The sequence below is a fragment of the Aythya fuligula genome, chromosome 1, assembly GCF_009819795.1.
Source record: "Aythya fuligula isolate bAytFul2 chromosome 1, bAytFul2.pri, whole genome shotgun sequence".
In the NCBI taxonomy this organism is placed as follows: domain Eukaryota; kingdom Metazoa; phylum Chordata; class Aves; order Anseriformes; family Anatidae; genus Aythya; species Aythya fuligula.
The window spans coordinates 181047237-181064836 of record NC_045559.1 but is presented as its reverse complement, the minus strand read 5'-3'; the positions used below and the strand labels follow the sequence as shown (position 1 = coordinate 181064836).

Here is a 17600-nt window from a genome sequence, read left to right as displayed (position 1 = left end):
ACCACAACCTTTCCAGGAGGCTCCCTGCGGGCTGCACCGCGGCTCTCTGCGGGGAGCAAGGTCCCCTCGGGGGGGCGGGAGCCTCCCATTGCAGCCTCACTTGCTTTTTGACCGAAGCAGGGGACAAATGCGGGACTTTGTTCCCCTGTGAGCCGCCGGGGAGCCGTCCCCTGCCCTCTCCCTGACCGGCATCCCCCGGCCCCTGGGAGCTCAGCTGTCCTGCAGGTGTCACACTTCACCCAGCCACCGAGGAATGCCGCTTCCCACGGTAGCAGCTGCGAGGCAAAAAAAATACCTTTATTATGTACAGGGGAAAGAAAAGGGTCCTAATTCTTCTTGGACTGTGATCATGGAGGTGCGCAATGTCGTTCAGCGCTTGTGCCGGCGCAAAAGTTAGCTCAGACCGTCCTGGGGAGTTTTATTTATTTATTTATTTATTTATTTATTTATGGTAGAAGGACAAGAAGGGAATTAAAGATTCAGAAGGAAAATATAACAAAGTTAATGAGAACTTACTTGGTTTAGGTGTATGCGTTGACAACCGGCATCTTCCTTCAACAGCTTTAACAGGTCACATTTTCCCTCGGCAGTACCCTTCTCAATCCTTTTTGTAAGTTAAATCCCTTTAAGAGGTGTTCGTTTTAGTTCACTGGCTCTCGTCCGCCTCAGGCACTTTTCCCCATTTTATTTTTTATTTTTATTTTTTTTTACTTTATTTTCTTCATCTTTGCCCCACGCTCAGACGCTCGGATTCACGCCCACGAGTTAGAGGGTCTCCATCACTCCCAGCCCAGGGGACCGCGCCAGCCGCCGGGCACCGGTGCAACAGATGAGAGGCAGCTTCAACCCCGGCTCCTCAGTGTGGCATCTCCTCATCGCCTCGGAGAACCTCATGCTGCTTGCAAAAAGTCCCCGCTCCTTCCGACGCGACTCTTCCTTCCCCCCCCGGAGCGCAGCTCTGCGAGGCGTGGGGCGGGAGATAAGGCGCAGGAATGAAGACGAGAAGACCACGGAGAGGCAAGCACCGGGGCTTTCCCTCCTCGGCGCTCTCTCCTCGGCCGGCGGCACCGTTTGCCTCCGGGGGACCCCTCCCGCCGCCGCCGCCGCCCCCGCGGCGCTGCCCCCGCCGGCCCCCGGCGCCCGCACCCGCGCCCCCCCGCGGCCGCACCGCGCTCCTGCGCACCCCCCCGGCCCCGCTTCTCGGCGGAGCCCTGGCTGCTCTCACCCCGAAGCGTCCCCCCGGGGGATTGAGGAGAGGGGAAAAGGGCCATCGGAACGTGGGGGCGTGATGGGTGAGCCGAGGAAAGCACCGTGCCGGACGGTGTATCTGCAAACTTTGCTCTCGCATCTTTGGGGAAGACCTGGACCGCTCCGAGCAGGGCTGTCGCCGAGCTGCTGCCCTGTCCGGAAGGGTCCCTGCTCTTTTCCCTGCCCCGGCACCCCTGGGTCCGGCTGGCCAAGAGTCACGCTTGAGGCTTTAGGGACCGAGCCGGAGCCAAGATTCACAATAGCAGAGCGGAGGGAGGGAGGCTAGGTACCATTTCCTCACTTTTCTTTTCCCTAAAATTAGGACATACACGAGCTTAGAAATGGTATGAAAAAGACGCAGAGTGTTGAGCCAGTTTCCGAAATAGCACGACCAAAAAAAAAAAAAACCAAAAAAACAAACATATATATATATATATGTATTTATTTATTTATTTGAGACCTTTTCGGGGGCTCGGTGCCCGTGTTGGGGTCAGGCACGGAGCATGGCAGGCACCTGCTGCCCCACAGGTGCAGGGTCCTGCCCCTAGCCTGGAGCTCCTGCCGCCCCCCCAGCCCTGCCTGCACCGCCCCGGCCTCCGGCCCGACACTGTTGTTGTCCGTAGGGACTACACCACCACCAAGCACTGCTTCAGAGTTTTCCGAGTTTGCCCGAAGCCCTGGGAGGCTATCTTCCACCCCCGGGCTCCCGGGAACAGCAGGGGTTGCGGGGGAGGAGGAGAGGGAAATAAGCACAGGGGAGCAGAGGGAAGGAGACAGGGCAAGGCTGTCCAAGGCGGGGAGGAGGAATGCAAAACAATGCGAAATGCATCACCCCACATCTCTAGCGGAGACCTGAGCACACAGACGTGAAACGCTTGATGAAGCAGGCAAGCGCACACGCCTGGAAATGCCATTACAGCAAGCGTTAAGGAACTGCCAGATGCACCGCTTTCGATGGCAGCTATTTGTACAAGCACCAGACCTCCACGGGCAGCAGAGAAAAAGGAAGCGATGATGCAGCCACTCTGCATCACTGCTCAGCAGGAGCTGAGCGGTGAAAATGCCAGATTAATTCTGCTCTGGGACTGTCACGGTTGCAGCACTGAGCCTCTGTACCTCCTGGGTGAACCACTGTGATACATATTTTAGACATGCCCCAAATTAGTTACTGTTAAGATTTCGGCAGAACATAGCGCCTTTGGGGAGCCCCGCAGAAAACAGCCTGGTGCCACTGAGCAGTGCAGTGCGCAATCCAGACACGCTGTAACAGGTCTCTCTGCCTGGCTCTTCCTGAGAGATGTTAATTGCACTCATGAGATCAACTCGTGTTGATTCAAGTACAGATCAAATGGCAAAAGCAGCTGCTCTGGTAAGCTGATCCACTCATTCTAGTACACACTCATGCATATAAGTGTATATCTCTCTCTATATACGCAGACATGTAGTCATACGCCTGAAATCCATGCAAAGATAAGGAGAGAGTAGAGGTACTCCATAGAGACAATGACAATCTGCATTGAAGTACAGAAAAGCCTACACCACTATATTGCATTGGAACTGCTACTGAGAGCTGATCTAGATATTGTATTTGTACACCTTGTGCATGAATTCTTCATCTGCTATCAGCAGTAGTGAGGGTAGACTGCACTACTACACACTGGAATTGTAGACAAAACTTTCAGAGGTTTTTGATGCTCATGTCCAAGAACAGAGCATTTTTTCCCCATGCATTTCCTTATTAGATCTTGAGAAGCAAAGTTCTATTTTGAGTGTATCATGTTTAATTTATCACTAGCAAATACCTCTATAATTAACAGTATTTCCTGTGCCTTTTTATGTGTATCATGACATTGGTTCTTTTTGGGGTGAATGCAACATGGCACTATCAATGTGCTTTATGGTTTCTGGCATTTTACATATGATAACCCATTAGCAGTCTCCTGTGGGTCTTGCCAGTGCTTATAATTCCCAATTAAATTAATGTTCAGATAAAATCTCTGTGGTCTTACTCAGAAGAAAACAACATAAATAGAATTTTATCTCTGATTCAGGACAGTGGGGTCTGGATCTTTGCAATGTCCTGAATGTATGCTAGTATATTTTATTCCCAGCATGTAGCTAGACGCCAAATGTTTCTCAGCAGTAGGTACTGTGTCAGGGAGAGAGTGGTATAGGGAGAAAATTAAACATACTGTGAAATGTGTAACACATACTGTGTCTGTAGAAGTTATGCTGTAACAGCATGTCTGGGCCTTCCATTATCTGTGCACAGTGTCACACCAAATTAGGTTTCCCTTGGGATGTGCATTTCTACCACTCTCGTTACACCACTTTCCTAAGAACACCTACTGATGAATGCCCACCAGTTGACCATTTGCAGTTCAGCTAAATTTTATGTGTCTGCAATAACAGCCATGCTGCTTTTTCCCCCTTCTTTCTGCAGTTTGTGCGAATATTACTAGGGTGTATTTTATTTCATGAACCACTAGACACAGGAAAAAAAAAAAAAAAAAAAAAGGAAGCTTGAAAAATAAGAGAAAGCTGAAAATTTAGCAAATGATAATTGATTTAGCCTTGCAATATCATTGTCTATAGGTAAGAACATCTGCAGCAGGTGTGAGACAGGATGACTTTATCAAAACCAGTGAAGCTGAATCAGCTTACCGAAGACATAGCTCATTATTTTTACATCCGTAAGGAAAGAAAAAGCACAGCAGAAATGCTAGGCAGGTTTGCTCAGTACCAGGTAAAAAGTACTGCTAACATTCTTCTTGCTCAGATTCTTTTCTTTTTGTATCAATGAAAGCTTTTCTTAATATCAGCATGAAAGATCATTTTTACTAAGACGAAAATTTACATACATTAGGAAAAAAAATTATGGCAAGTATTTGAAATAATCTAGTCAATTAATTAAAAATGTATTTTATTTTTTATTAATTTAGGATGATGGAGGAAGATTTCCTCAGGTTTCTATTGTTTACGTATGATTTTAAGTATGCTTCTACTGATATATTACACATTAGAAATAATGTAACTTGAAATCACAAAATACAATAATATGTCTTGTTGCAGTTTAGTGTTTTTTTTCTACATTTGTTTTGGAGACTACATTGTTAGAAAAAATACAGATTATCATTTTTTCACTGTATTACTCTAATTTATGAAATCTGTAACAAGTTACAGTAACAATTAATTCTATTGTTACAGGCCATGCAGTTCTCCCAGCCTGAACTTTTTGCAAGTGGTAAATTGTTCTTGCCAGCCCACACCAGGCATTCCATACTCTTCAGTCTTTTCCTTCCACATAACTCAGTGTATTGCCATTTATGTACTTTAGTCAAAACTAAAGTTTCCAAGACCAAAGACTTGAGAAAAAGAGATTCTGTTTATTGAATGATTGAAGAACATGGAAAAAAAAAAAAAAAAAAAAAAAAAAAAAAAAAAAAAAAAATGAAAGGAATGGAGAGAGGAGAAAAATAAACAAACAAAAAAAAATGCAGCATAAATGCTTCATTTTTAATTAAGCATTTATTGGGAATGTTTGGGGTATAAAATGTTCTTGTGATACAGAGAGAAAAGGGCCATGAGAGAAAGTGATAGGAACATGTGAAGGGAAGGATAAGTAAAAGGTGAGATGTTGATCTGGGGATGAGAATAAATAGTCCTTAAAGCACTTAAGTCCTTAAAGTCCTTAAAGCAGGCAAGTATTGATCTCAGCAGTAGAATGACATAATTTAAATTTTTGGTGTTTTTCAAAACTGTTTAGCTTTTGTCCTCCATGATTATTCTCAGATATCTGTGCTTTCCAGTAAACACTTATATTCTTTCAGAAGACCCAGCTGTTGCCTTTTTGATCTATTTATTTATTTTTGACACAGTCTTTTAGTAGTTTTAGTAAAACACAGATCTAATGGAACAAATCCAGTGCTAGATTGGGATTCAGCTCCAGACTAGAGACATCATTATTTAGGTGTACATATTTGAACTAATGAGCATTTTAAGCTCCCTCTATAGTCAGTAGAACTCTATTCAATACAGTTAAGGAATCATAGAAAAGTTCATCTTTGAATATGGATTTTGACTTGAAGATATGCTGAATAGTCTAAGCACCATACTGAAAAGGAGAAGACACCAAAATAGAGGTGTCTCATGCTGTCTGAGGTTCCCAAGGCTCTACAAGACATCTGCAGTCTATAGGACATCTGCAGGCAAATAGGATTTGTTTCACCTCGTTTTAATAAGAACTTGTCTTACGTGATCTGTACCTTTTTTGAGGTTAGATCAGATGCTCTGTGGCCTCTTACAGGGCATTGGACACCCAGGCACAGGCACCTGAATCCACACTGAGTTCCTCTTGGCTCTAGTAGGAGATCAGACCCCTATCTCACATGTGAATGTCAGCATTACAGATACATAAAATCAGATGTATGAATCCTTATAATTGCATGACAAAGCATTAAGACAGTGATGGAAAAGGTAATTTTATTGAAAAGGAATAGAAAACAAACCTAAGCAATGATCACAGAATCACAGAATTGAAGGGGTTGGAAGGGACCTTGAAAGATCATCGGGTCCACCCCCCCCTGCAGGTTCCTTAGAGCAGGCTGCCCAGGTAGGTGTCCAGATGGGCCTTAAATATCTCCAAAGAAGAAGACTCCACAACCTCCCTGGGCTCCAGTGACCCTCCAGTGCTCCATGACCCTCACTGTGAAGAAATTCTTTCGCATGTTGGTGCGGAACTTCCTGTGTTCTATCTTGTGACCATTACTCCTTGTCCTGTTCCTGGACGGGGGGACATCCTTTTCTCATTTTCTGAAAAAGTTTAATCCTTTACCTATGGTTATGAGGATAGTAACATGGTAAAAGGTTTGAAATTGTGGAAACAAATGGGATGTTTCAACTGGGAGATCAAGGGAATTCAAAAGGGAATCAAGAAACAGAATTCCAGGGCAACTAGCCAAACATTTTAGGTATCTCTAAGAGTATGGGGAATAAACAGAAAGAATTAGATGTCTTGCTGCACAAACAAAGCTATAACTTAATTAACTTAATTGGCAAGACAGAGACTTTGTAGGATAAATCAAAGGATTGGAGTGTTGATATAGAAGGATACAGGCTGTTCAGGAAAGAAAGGCAGGAGAAAAAAAAAAAAAAAAAAAAAAAAAAAAAAAAACATTACATTACCAGGAACGTGTTTAGGATCTTCTGAAAGAAATGACATATGACAAGTTTCTAGACAGAGAATGAACAGGATTTCAAAAGAGATGTTTAGCCAAATTTAACTCAAATTATCAATTTGAGAGAACTCATTGAACACCTTAAGCAATCAAAAAAAAAAAAAAAAGTAATGGAACCTTTTCTGGAAACTTTTTGGAGATGTGGCTTTGCATCTTCAATACTTGGAGTGTATTTAACTAGGTTTTATTCTGTCTTAATGGAGAGAAACAACTGAAAATGCAGGTGGGTGCCCTTCAGACAAATCTGATAATAGTGACTTTGAAATAATAGAAATAAGCAGTGGAGTAATTACAATGTACTTTAAAAAAAAAAAAAAAAAAAAAAAAAAGGGATAAAAATAGTAATAAAATATACATATATATATTTTTAAAGGCAATAACTGCAAAAATGCCATAGGCTTTCAGAATATATTAGCAAGAACTAATGAGTAGTTATGATATTTGAAAAATTGTTGTTCTGCTCTACCTAAGCATCACTTTATGTCAGCTTTGGACTTCATGTTTGATAGTGGTGTTAAGAAAAAAATAAATAAATGCAGAGGCCTGGTCACCTTTCAGAAATGTTTCAATGTATTTGGCTTGTTCTGTGTAAGAAAAGATGCCTTTAAATTATATTTATATAATTACATAGTTTATAGTTGTTTAAAAATAGTTGTAAAAAGACAGCTAGCATATTCAACAGATAGAGGAGTAAAGTAATCAACTTTGGATTTTAGCAAGGAAAATCTAAGCTTAATCATAAGTAGAATGTTTCAGACTATAAAAAAGAGTTAAACAGTGGAAGATTTCACTTCAGGAAATTGTGGAATCTTTATTTTTGACACTCGTGAGCCTTTTCCTGGGAGTAGCTGTTTTTCCTATTTTAGGATTCTCTAAGTGGCCATAATGAGAGATTTTTCTCCAAAGCTTACTGTACCCCTTTTTTTATATGACATTTTGGGAAACTGAGTTTTCATGCTTTTAAAAGACACATGCAGCCAATCTGTTTGCACCCTCAGATGCCATTTGAACAGTGTGACTCAAATTTGGAAGCATATGTAGCTTAAGAGAGCAAGTAAAGTTTCTGTCCTGGCCTTTATGTATGAAAATGGTGAATTTTGTCCTTCAGATAGCTTTCATGTGATTCTAATATGACAATAATTCATGTAAATGCAGGTTGTGCCCATTGTGTTCTAGGACAATAGGACTTTAAATGAGGATTTATATGCCTAACCGTAGGCCACTTTCGATTCCTTAGTGTATTGTGGAGGTCCACACAGGGCCAGCAGATGTAGTCCCAGTCTGACAGCAGATCTGCACCCACCCAGAAAAGCAACTGGGATATCCCACCAACCAGGTGTTCCACTGTTCTTTCTTAGCATTCTTAGTTTTTCACTTCCTTTTTTTTTTTTTTTTTTACTTTTTTCCTTTTTTGTTTTTTTTTTTTTTTTTAGCTAACATTTTTATATTTTTCTTTGACTTCTATTTGTAAGAGATATTGATACTAAACTGTTTTAAAAGCAAATGATAGACTAATTACCCAAACTTTAATAAATATATATATAAGTATTAACCCCACATGATTCTTCTGCTTCTCTCTCCATCAGACAAAGAAATCCATCAGTAATGCTTTCAATGCATCAAAAAGGGACACACTTTTAGAAATGTATGGCTTTTACAGTATACTAATTCCTACTGTCTGAAGAATAACAACAGTTCAGCTTGGTGGTGGGATGTGTTGAAGGTATGTAAAACCTGAGACATAGAATATAAAATTAAGTCATTTGCAGAAGGACACTAGAACAAGAAGGGGAAGGAAGATATTCAGGCTTGAAATATCAGTTCTGTTCCTACCTTGTAAATGCTTCTTTTGTGTTTTTATTATTATTATTATTATTATTATTATTATTATTATTATTATTATTATTATTATTATTATTATTATTATTATTATTATTATTATTATTTTATTATTATTATTATTATTATTATTATTATTATTATTATTATTATTATTATTATTATTTTATTTATTATTTTTTTATATATTCATTTTTCTTACCTGTGATGTGGCAATATATATTATTTTTTTTCTATCAGAACATTATTATTGTGCACTCAGTATCTAGGAAGAAATCATAAATGTCTGTAAAGCCATTAAACCCCCTGTAAATAGTAACAATGGTAACAACAAGAGATTTACCCACGGTGGATGCTGCACTGATTCTGCATTTTAGATAACAGAAGTTAATCTTTGTTTCAGATGTTTTCATGAATGTAAAACACTGGGAGAAGATTATTTCTGTGTATAAAATATTTCTGATATTCCGTCTTGCTATGTATACTGAGACACTCTACTAGTTAAGCTTACTAATTATGTGTGTGTGTTTGTGTATAACTATATATATATACACATTTATTTATTTATTTATATTATGGCAGATCATATTAGTGAGCTTAGAAAAGTCAGAAGGTATCAGGAAGATAGCCAGATCTTTTATGCTTGTATATAGCTAGGCAGAGATAACCCAAAAGAGGATTAACTCATGTTTTTATTATTATCATTTTAGAGTACTTTGGAAGGTTTTTCAATATTTTTTTGTGTGTTTTTGTGTATGACAGAATACCAAATGCTCTTGTTGGATTTTAAATTGCTTAATGCAGTATTTAGCTACATTTTTGGTATATATTCTCCAAGTAGCGTTAAACCCAGAAAGAAATTTACTTAGTATTTGATTATGAGTAACAGAAAAGCAAGGTAATTAGTTGCATAGATTTTCAGAACGCTGCTTAATGAGTAATCCAGAGAGAGAGAACTTCTATTTTTCCTGCATTAAATGGATACCATTATTTTCCCCTGTGTTTCTAGTGTGTTTTTCCCATAATTATTAGCTCAAGAGAAGTTACAGAAGCTGGGCAGGGGGAAAGGAAGATCAAGCATTCAGAAAGTATGGGAGTATTAATATAGCCGTGAGGGGTACGGTTTCTAGGTGTGTATTTTCCATGGTATGATTTACCATCAATGAAAGACCGATAGATGGTGCTATAGAGACAATTTGCAATTACTGTACAGATGTGCAAGGTGCACATCATTTTATTAATACACATCTGTGTAAGGTAGGAAATAGGCTCAAACAAAGAATTGATTCTACTCTTCTCTTTTTTTTTTTTTTTTTTTTTTTTTTTTTTTTTTTTTACACACCCTTTTCTTACACACACTTTTGCCTTATAAAGTTTCATGCTCAATTCTAAGCCAAAGAACAGAAATCATCTATGATCTTGTTGAGAAATATGTATCGTGTGTGTATGTATCTAGGTATTTTCATTTTTATTTAAGCTTTCCAATATTTTATTTCAGTTTTGTACTCACTGTAAACTGATCATAGATCTTGGTTTGATATGCTTTGGTGAAAGTCTGTGGTATAGGATGTCATCTCTCTGTGTTTTGTATAGGTGTGTCTTAGTGCTCAGAGCTTTTTGCACAGAGTTCTTGTCACTTAATCAGCAACAGTGGGAGCAAGGGGTGGCAGCTTTGCTGTGTCTGTTTGCTGCTTCTGGTCACTGCTGCTCTTGCTGCAGGAAGGCTGACTGATGTAGACAAGAAGAATATATATTCCATCAATGCTATGGTGGGATCACTACTGGGGATCAAGAAAATAGAGATGTACGACAGGCAAATTCTCCATGAGATCCTCTGTATCTCAGGATAGTTTGGTACTTAATGTGATGCTCAGATCCTGCTTTCATGGGTGCCTAGTTTGTATGCAGTTCCTAGGACCTCTAGTGAGATCCACCTGACCAGATGCTAAACATCTACAGTACAGATGTCTGCATGAGACACTTCCTTGCATATGCAGACAAAATGTTTCAGCAATATATTTTCATAGAGAAGGTGAACCTTGCCATAGGACTGCCTGTTTTTCTTCAATGACTACAAAAATAGAACACCACTTTTAGACATCATATAAACATCTGCAATGAATCCCATCCTTGTACATCAACGAAACACAACTGAACATGGTCCTTTGGAAAAGGACATGTAAGAAAAGTTGCAACTTGGAAAGTGGAATTTATAAAAATGATATCCATTGTGTATAGAGTAAACTGGAGTTGCATTACCTCAGATGAAGTCTTTAAGTCAAGATTCATTTTGTTTGATAAGTAATTAATCCTTCTTTTTCTAGACATCATGTGGGCCATAAGCGTGTGGGGGATTGGTCCATTCTGCATCATCCATAAAACTATACCATAACTGGGAGCTGATATTAATAAAGACTTCATCAGGCAGCAGTGGTTTGTGTCTCCTGGTCCTGTAACCTAAAAATGATTGGATGATGAAGGTATACTACATCTTCAAGTAAGAAAATTTAGATGTGTCAGTAATGGAGATGGGATAAGTAATTAAGAGAGATACCATAAGGAAGCAACTGAATTTAATGGCACCATTTTTCAGCTGAAGATATCTATGAGGCAACAGGATATGATATTCATATCTTTTGGACCTGTACTATCTTGTTCTACTCTCAGTGGTGTACTCTTAATGGAGTTACTGGATTGCCTTTCTCAGAGTATAAAGACTCTGTAATCACTGTTACTCAGACATCAGAGATAGAAATGAGCAAAATGGTGAAATGATTATTTCATCTCTTTGACATTAATTACTTGTTCAAAATCCTCTCCTTAACATTTTTCTACAACTCCAGTTCACTCACGGTCAGTAATGAGTATCTAGATTTTGTAAATACTCTGCAGTATACTCTCAAATCCACTAAATTTCTGAAAATTTCTGAGTACGAATATGTTAACTAGAATTATTAAGGAGATGAGCACACAAAAGAAGAAGATGTAGTTAAATACATTTTTAATATTAGAATGAGAGATAATGAGGATGTGTTTACAGTAATCTTCCAACTTTACTCATAATGCTTCTCTAGGGTAGCAAAATATTTGAAGCAGCTGTTTGGATAATTTGGATTAGAGTTGAAAGTCTATTTAGAAGGCAACTATTTGTAAGTTATACACGTTGCTGTAGAAGAATGGTAATAAATAAGCATACTCACTGAACAAAGGATATTTATTGCAATAGATTAGTCTGTGCTTATGTAAACTAGCACAACACTTTTATTAATAATGACTTGTAAGAGATAATCCTTGACTTTTATCCAGTAGGAGTTAATGGAAAAAGAACTTGGAGACATGGTTTTATAAAACAACAACAAAAACTGAATATGAATATCCAAAAGCTTTATCATTAACTGCCTTCTTAACCATTGGAGACATCATATCCATTGTCAGAAATAATATATTGCTGTAACTTTCATTGAGATTTTATACTCTGCACTACTATCCAAATTCCTTGCTTAAATACATAAAATACCATTTAATGGCTTGCAAGAAGTCTTTTTTTTTTTTCTTTTTCCTCCTAGATAATTTTGTGGGTGGAAATACTTCTATGTAATTGTATCATTTATGCAACTGATTGCCATTATTTTCAAGAATTTTAGGTTTATTATGCATGTTAAAATTTATGAATAGTTTTCCAAACTTAAAACATGACTTGAACTACAGGAAAAAAAAAAAAAAAATCAAAGATCTTGTGACTATTAGTTAATCTTCTTTCTTTGTAGTGATTTCTGTAACAACTTTCAGTCTACAGAGACCTTTGCCTCTGCTAAAATTTTGTATTTGTTATTAGTTAGTTTTAATGTATAAACTGTTTCATCTGTCACTCTAGAAAAAACTTCCTATGGACTAGCTACTTTCATATCTCACACATGAATGAAGAACATTTTTCCTGCTTTGGCTCCTAAACAACAGTTCCCAAAATAGTCAATACCAGCCATATAAAATGCTGAATATGAAAATGATTAAAAAGTAAACCTGACACTTATGTCTTGTTCCTATCTAGAAAAAAAAAAATAAATATATATATATATGTTTTATTTAGAGGCAATAAATCTTTTAAAAATAACCTTCTGCATGTTTAATCTTAACAGGTTACTGTTAGTGAAAAGACATCATGAAATTAAATGTATAATTCTTTCCTCTAGATGAGTTTGCCCAAAGCTCCATCCAACCTGGCCTTAAACATTTCCAGGGATGTGGCATTCACAAATATGATCAAACATGTTCAATACAGGGCTAGTGACAAGGGAAAGATCAGAACACAGCCATATGGAATCTCAGTCCAAAATTACAGCAACAGTAATTATATACAGAATTTTTACAGCTTTGTTATACAGATAACCAGCTTGCTACAGGACTGGCAACTGGGTTTTCCTATAATTCTTTATATCTTTTTTTTTTTTTTTTTTTTTTTTTTTCCTAAATGGGGAAAGAGGATCAAGAACATTAAGGTCTGACATATCCATGATTTGTTATCCATCTTTCTTCTGTCAGCTGACCATATTTAATCCTGACTACAGTTAATGAAAGAGTTAATGTAACATCAAAGACTGTTCTCAGCTTTGAATCTTGTTTCTTTTCTTTTCTTTTCTTTTCTTTTCTTTTCTTTTCTTTTCTTTTCTTTTCTTTTCTTTTCTTTTCTTTTCTTTTCTTTTCTTTTCTTTTCTTTTCTTTTCTTTTCTTTTCTTTTCTTTTCTTTTCTATTTTTATCTATGACAGTGTATTACTAGAAACTTACTCCATAAACAGGGTTTTCCAAAGAGAAGAAACAACAACCTTATTTAGAGAAGTTTTTACAGAAAAGAGATATGGAAAAAAAGGGACTGACATGACTAACATTTATTTTTGAAATGGCTTTCTTTAATATAAACATTTTGTGATGTTTACTTGCTAGCCAAGCTTAAAGGGTCAGGCAAACGCATTTTTCATTAGTATTTTCTTACTAGTCATAAATTTTCAAACTGAAAGCAGTTTAATTCCCTGAGGTCATCCTAGAAACACTTCTTAGTATATCTGGCATGTTACATGAGATATGTGTAATTCTTCTAATGAAGACAGTGCTTCATTGACTCTTCAGAGCTAGAATTGAAGCTTGAGGATCCTCCAAATTAGGTTACAGTCAAACTTCTTCTGGTAAAATTATACATGCAGAGTAAAAATAAAGGCATAACACCATTTCCTTTCAATAAACAAGTTTTTTAAAAGCATGTATAGTTAGGTTATTCTTGGACTTTGGAGAAATCCTGCAGGAGAGAAGGAGGGGAGAAACCCTCTTCATGGAGTTCAGCCTTACATTTCACAGTTCTTTGTTCTGCCAGTCTCAGCCATGTGAGAAGACAGTGCCAGTGCCAGATACAGATAGGACTGGTTTTAATTTGTGCTATTAGAGAGGAAACAGACCTCCTATCATGGTGAAAAAGTACCCTTTATGGGTGATGTTGCTCACTTTGTCACTGTGTTGCAGCTACAGGAGAAGGCTGCTGGAGCCAGGAGGAGAGAAGCAGCCCTGAGAGGCACAGTGATGATGGAGGAATAGAGATGCACTGTGTTCTGTTTCAGCTTCAACAAGCAAGTTCTTCAAAATAAAAAAGCAGCTGGACAATTTTGCTGCTAGAGGAAAGGACTATTAAAAAGTGAGGATGCTCAACCTTAGGCTCTGCATTAGAATCTCTGTAAGTCCTGAAGCACAACAGGCTTGGTGACTGCTGAGTCTCACTGGAGAGGAACTTTCTGGAGCTTCCAGAAGGAGCAGAAGTTCTGTGTCAGGGTACCTAATGCACGTTATCAGCACTCTTCTCATCCTAAGCCAAAACACAGCATTCTACCAGCTACTAGGAAGAAAATTATCTCTGTCCTAACTGAAACCAGGACAATCCTAAAACAGAACTGCCCATCCCTGAAACATTCCTGACAGAAGCTTGTGCAGCGCTGTTTTTTCAGACAGAAATACCCCAGTCCTGTTACCTAAATCACTCTAGTGCTTGACTATCAGTATTGAAAGAGAGCTTTCCTAAAGCCTAGGCTAATTCCTCATTTTGTAATGTTAACTACTTCATTCAGATTCTATAGAAAGACTTTATCCAATTCATTATGGCAACTCTCACGTGCATGCTTAAAAACTGTTTTACATATTTCTTCTTGATTTTATTTTCTCTAAATGGCCAATACAAGTACTTTGGGCCATGTATTTTTATTACTGACCATTTCTATACAAATAAATATTCATCTCTCCTATCTGAACAATCTGTGCACTTCTATATTAATGTTAAAACATTGACTTATATCTTCATTTTATTTATTTTTTTTTTTCTTACATCGATCTGCAAGCATCTGAGATATTAAGAACTGTCTTTTATCTTCTTTCAGAGTGACATTTCTCATTCAGAGTGACACTGCATCTGCTCAAAGACATGGATAGTAGTAGTAGCTCTACTGTCTTGTAATCTTGCAAAGACTTTGCCAGTGATTGTTCAAGCATGAGACAGTAAGAGTCAAAAGGCTGGATGGGTCTGAACAACTTTTCATAACATTTTGGTGTCTTGTAAAACGACACATACCCACAGAAGTTGTGCCAACTCAGTGGGGTGAGCTTTTCCATCCATAATCAGCAGAGATTTACTGACTGCAGGTGCCCATCCAAACTACATTTATCTACTAAAAATAGCAGAATATCCCCCCCCTTTTTTTTTTCTTGCATATTGCTTCAAAGTTTCCCTCTTTCCCTCTTTTTCTCACTTCTAATTCTAAAAATAAAATAAAATAAAATAATGATAATAAAAACCAATAAATAAAAAAGAACCACACACATGAACTGTGGAGAGTGCTTGATTCTTTAGCACAAGAAGAAAGAGATAAAACTATTCTAGAAGCCTAAAATATTTTATTAAAAACCCTTCTAGGGACACTAAATCACACACATATGCTTAAACTTCCCTGGCTATTTCATTCTGTGTTCAAACATTATATAGAAATCTCTTTTAAGGAAGAAGAATGCTTTTTTTCCATTGGTATTGTCTCACACAATTTAATGGGCTTGTACTAAAAGATCAAAAGCTGTTTAGATGTGCAAATTTTTCACCAGGAGCAGAAACAATAATTCTGAAAGTCAGACTCAGTTGACCTTCATAGGTGTACTCCAATAATATTCTTTAATTTTGCTACTTTGACATATTGCTTTGAAGAATTACTTTCAGATATATTTCAGAAATGTTTTTCACAGCTACTGAAGCTCATGAGAAGGTTTGGAAGAAACTTGCTTAATCCAGAATTGCCTTGCATGGAAAGTTAACCCTATGCTGTGAACCCCCTTTAGAAAAATAAATAAATATATATATATGTATTACATATTTCTAAGCAACAAATGGTCTCAGTCACCATCTGCTTCACCTTGCCAGCTTAAGTGAAGAGATAAATATCCTGTAATAGCAGGACATGATCCAGACTCTGAAACATTGGCAATTTTCTGTCTATCCTCTGTAAAAGCATGTCACTAATGAAACATAAATCTATCTTGGAAAATAACAGAGGAGCTGAAGGAAAAAATATGTGATTTTCCTTCCTGTGATTAATGTCTCTTCATGTAATAAAGAGACAGTATTTCAAGTCTAGCATTTTGTCAGATGTATTGGTGTCTCACCTGTAATATTCTGCTTAATGTAATAAATGAATATGCTTGTTGGTTTTTACCTCTCTTTTTTCTTCATTAATCTTCATTAGACAGTCTCTAACCCATGCTCTAGGAGGATCCAGGACATTAATGAGTGTGTTTCACAGACTGGTACCCAATCTGTATGAACATGTGGGTGACATTCAAGGATTTGTAAATGTCTTGTTCAGCAATTAGCCCTATTAACAACAATTAGCCCCTAAAAATGTAGTTTTTGTAACGTGTGTGTCATTGTTATCATATTATGTCATTAGTGATGCACAGGGAGCATCTATATTTTTTTAAACAGAGGTCATCACCACAGCAGCTCAGCATTTAGTGGCAAACATAAAACATAGTATGATCTATTATTTCTTTGAGTTCTGTTTTAGTTCTGATTTGATTGGTTGGTTTTGTGTATTTTTTTTTCCCATTTTAAAGCATAGAAAATAATTGGAGTGCTGTACTACAATGCTATTTATAAGTCAAGAAACAGAAGTGGGATTTGAATGTTCAGAGTTGTGACCTACGTGGGTCAAGCACACGCACAAGCACAAACCTTGTTGTGATAATGTTGGAAAGAAGGGGAGGGAGATGGAGATGATGTCTCCACACCCATCCTGCCATAGTAGGTTTTGCTGTGAGCAGAACACTCAAAAAGAAACTCTAGCATAAAACAATGCTAATGCTGCATGGACAATCTGTGAACAAAGGCCAATAGAGAGAAGTGTTTTGACACTGCAGAAATACCCAGAGTATCACAGATAACAAATACCATGTGTTTCCTCTTAACTGTTTTTAAAATAGTCACTTACAGAGTGGCACAATGAATATAACCATGATGGAAAATATATTTAAAAGAAAAAAAAAAAAAGTCATGGAGTGAGCTTGGACCCAGGACCTTACCAGTCCACACAGTTCATTTTTTAGCTCATTCTCTGACTATATTTTGGGCCCACTAATTAGCTGCAGCACAAATGACAGAATAGTCCACAGAGTAATTTACCAAAGTTCATTTTGCATGTTTAATTTTGTCATCTATTTGCATGGAGGTGCCTGTTGTACAGAGAGTATGTTGATCTATGACATCAATCTGTGATGAATAAATGTATTACCATGCATGAATGAACATAGTTTGGCTATGATAATAATGTTTCTAAGCTGTGCTGTGTGTATTTGGTGGTAATCATTTTCTCAAATGTATTTGCGCTGTTCTTTTTTGGACTTGGTTATTGCTGAGATTCCTTGTAGCACCGTATATTTGAGGTTTTTGTTATGCTCACTTATTGCAATTCAGAGCAAGGATATTGGTTGTTTATTTCTTTATAGATGACTTTTTTATTATTATTATTATTTATTTCTGTGGGGATAATACTGTTGCTCACTTAGCAAATATGTTCATAAATAAAGTCATGCAAATGCCTCATTATCCTAAGAAGGAATGTTATAACACTTCAGAGAGCCAACAGTTCATATTATCTATTTCATGTTGAAGTCACCAATATCCTTAGCAAGATACTTGCATAGATTTATTTTTACATAAGTAGCCTTTGCTCTCATGAAAATAATTACAAACATTTTAAAAC

The 17600-nt window shown here is 37.5% G+C and overlaps 1 protein-coding gene across 1 annotated transcript in view; it reads right to left on the bottom strand.

Annotated features, from left to right (window-relative positions):
* Window positions 1-1030, bottom strand: part of TRPC4 (transient receptor potential cation channel subfamily C member 4) — a 161929-nt gene extending 160899 nt beyond the window's left edge. Inside the window, 1 exon segment of the mRNA XM_032208288.1 lies at window positions 517-1030. The gene's annotated coding sequence lies outside the window, so the exon portion shown is untranslated.
* Between the last annotated feature and the right edge of the window lie 16570 nt (window positions 1031-17600).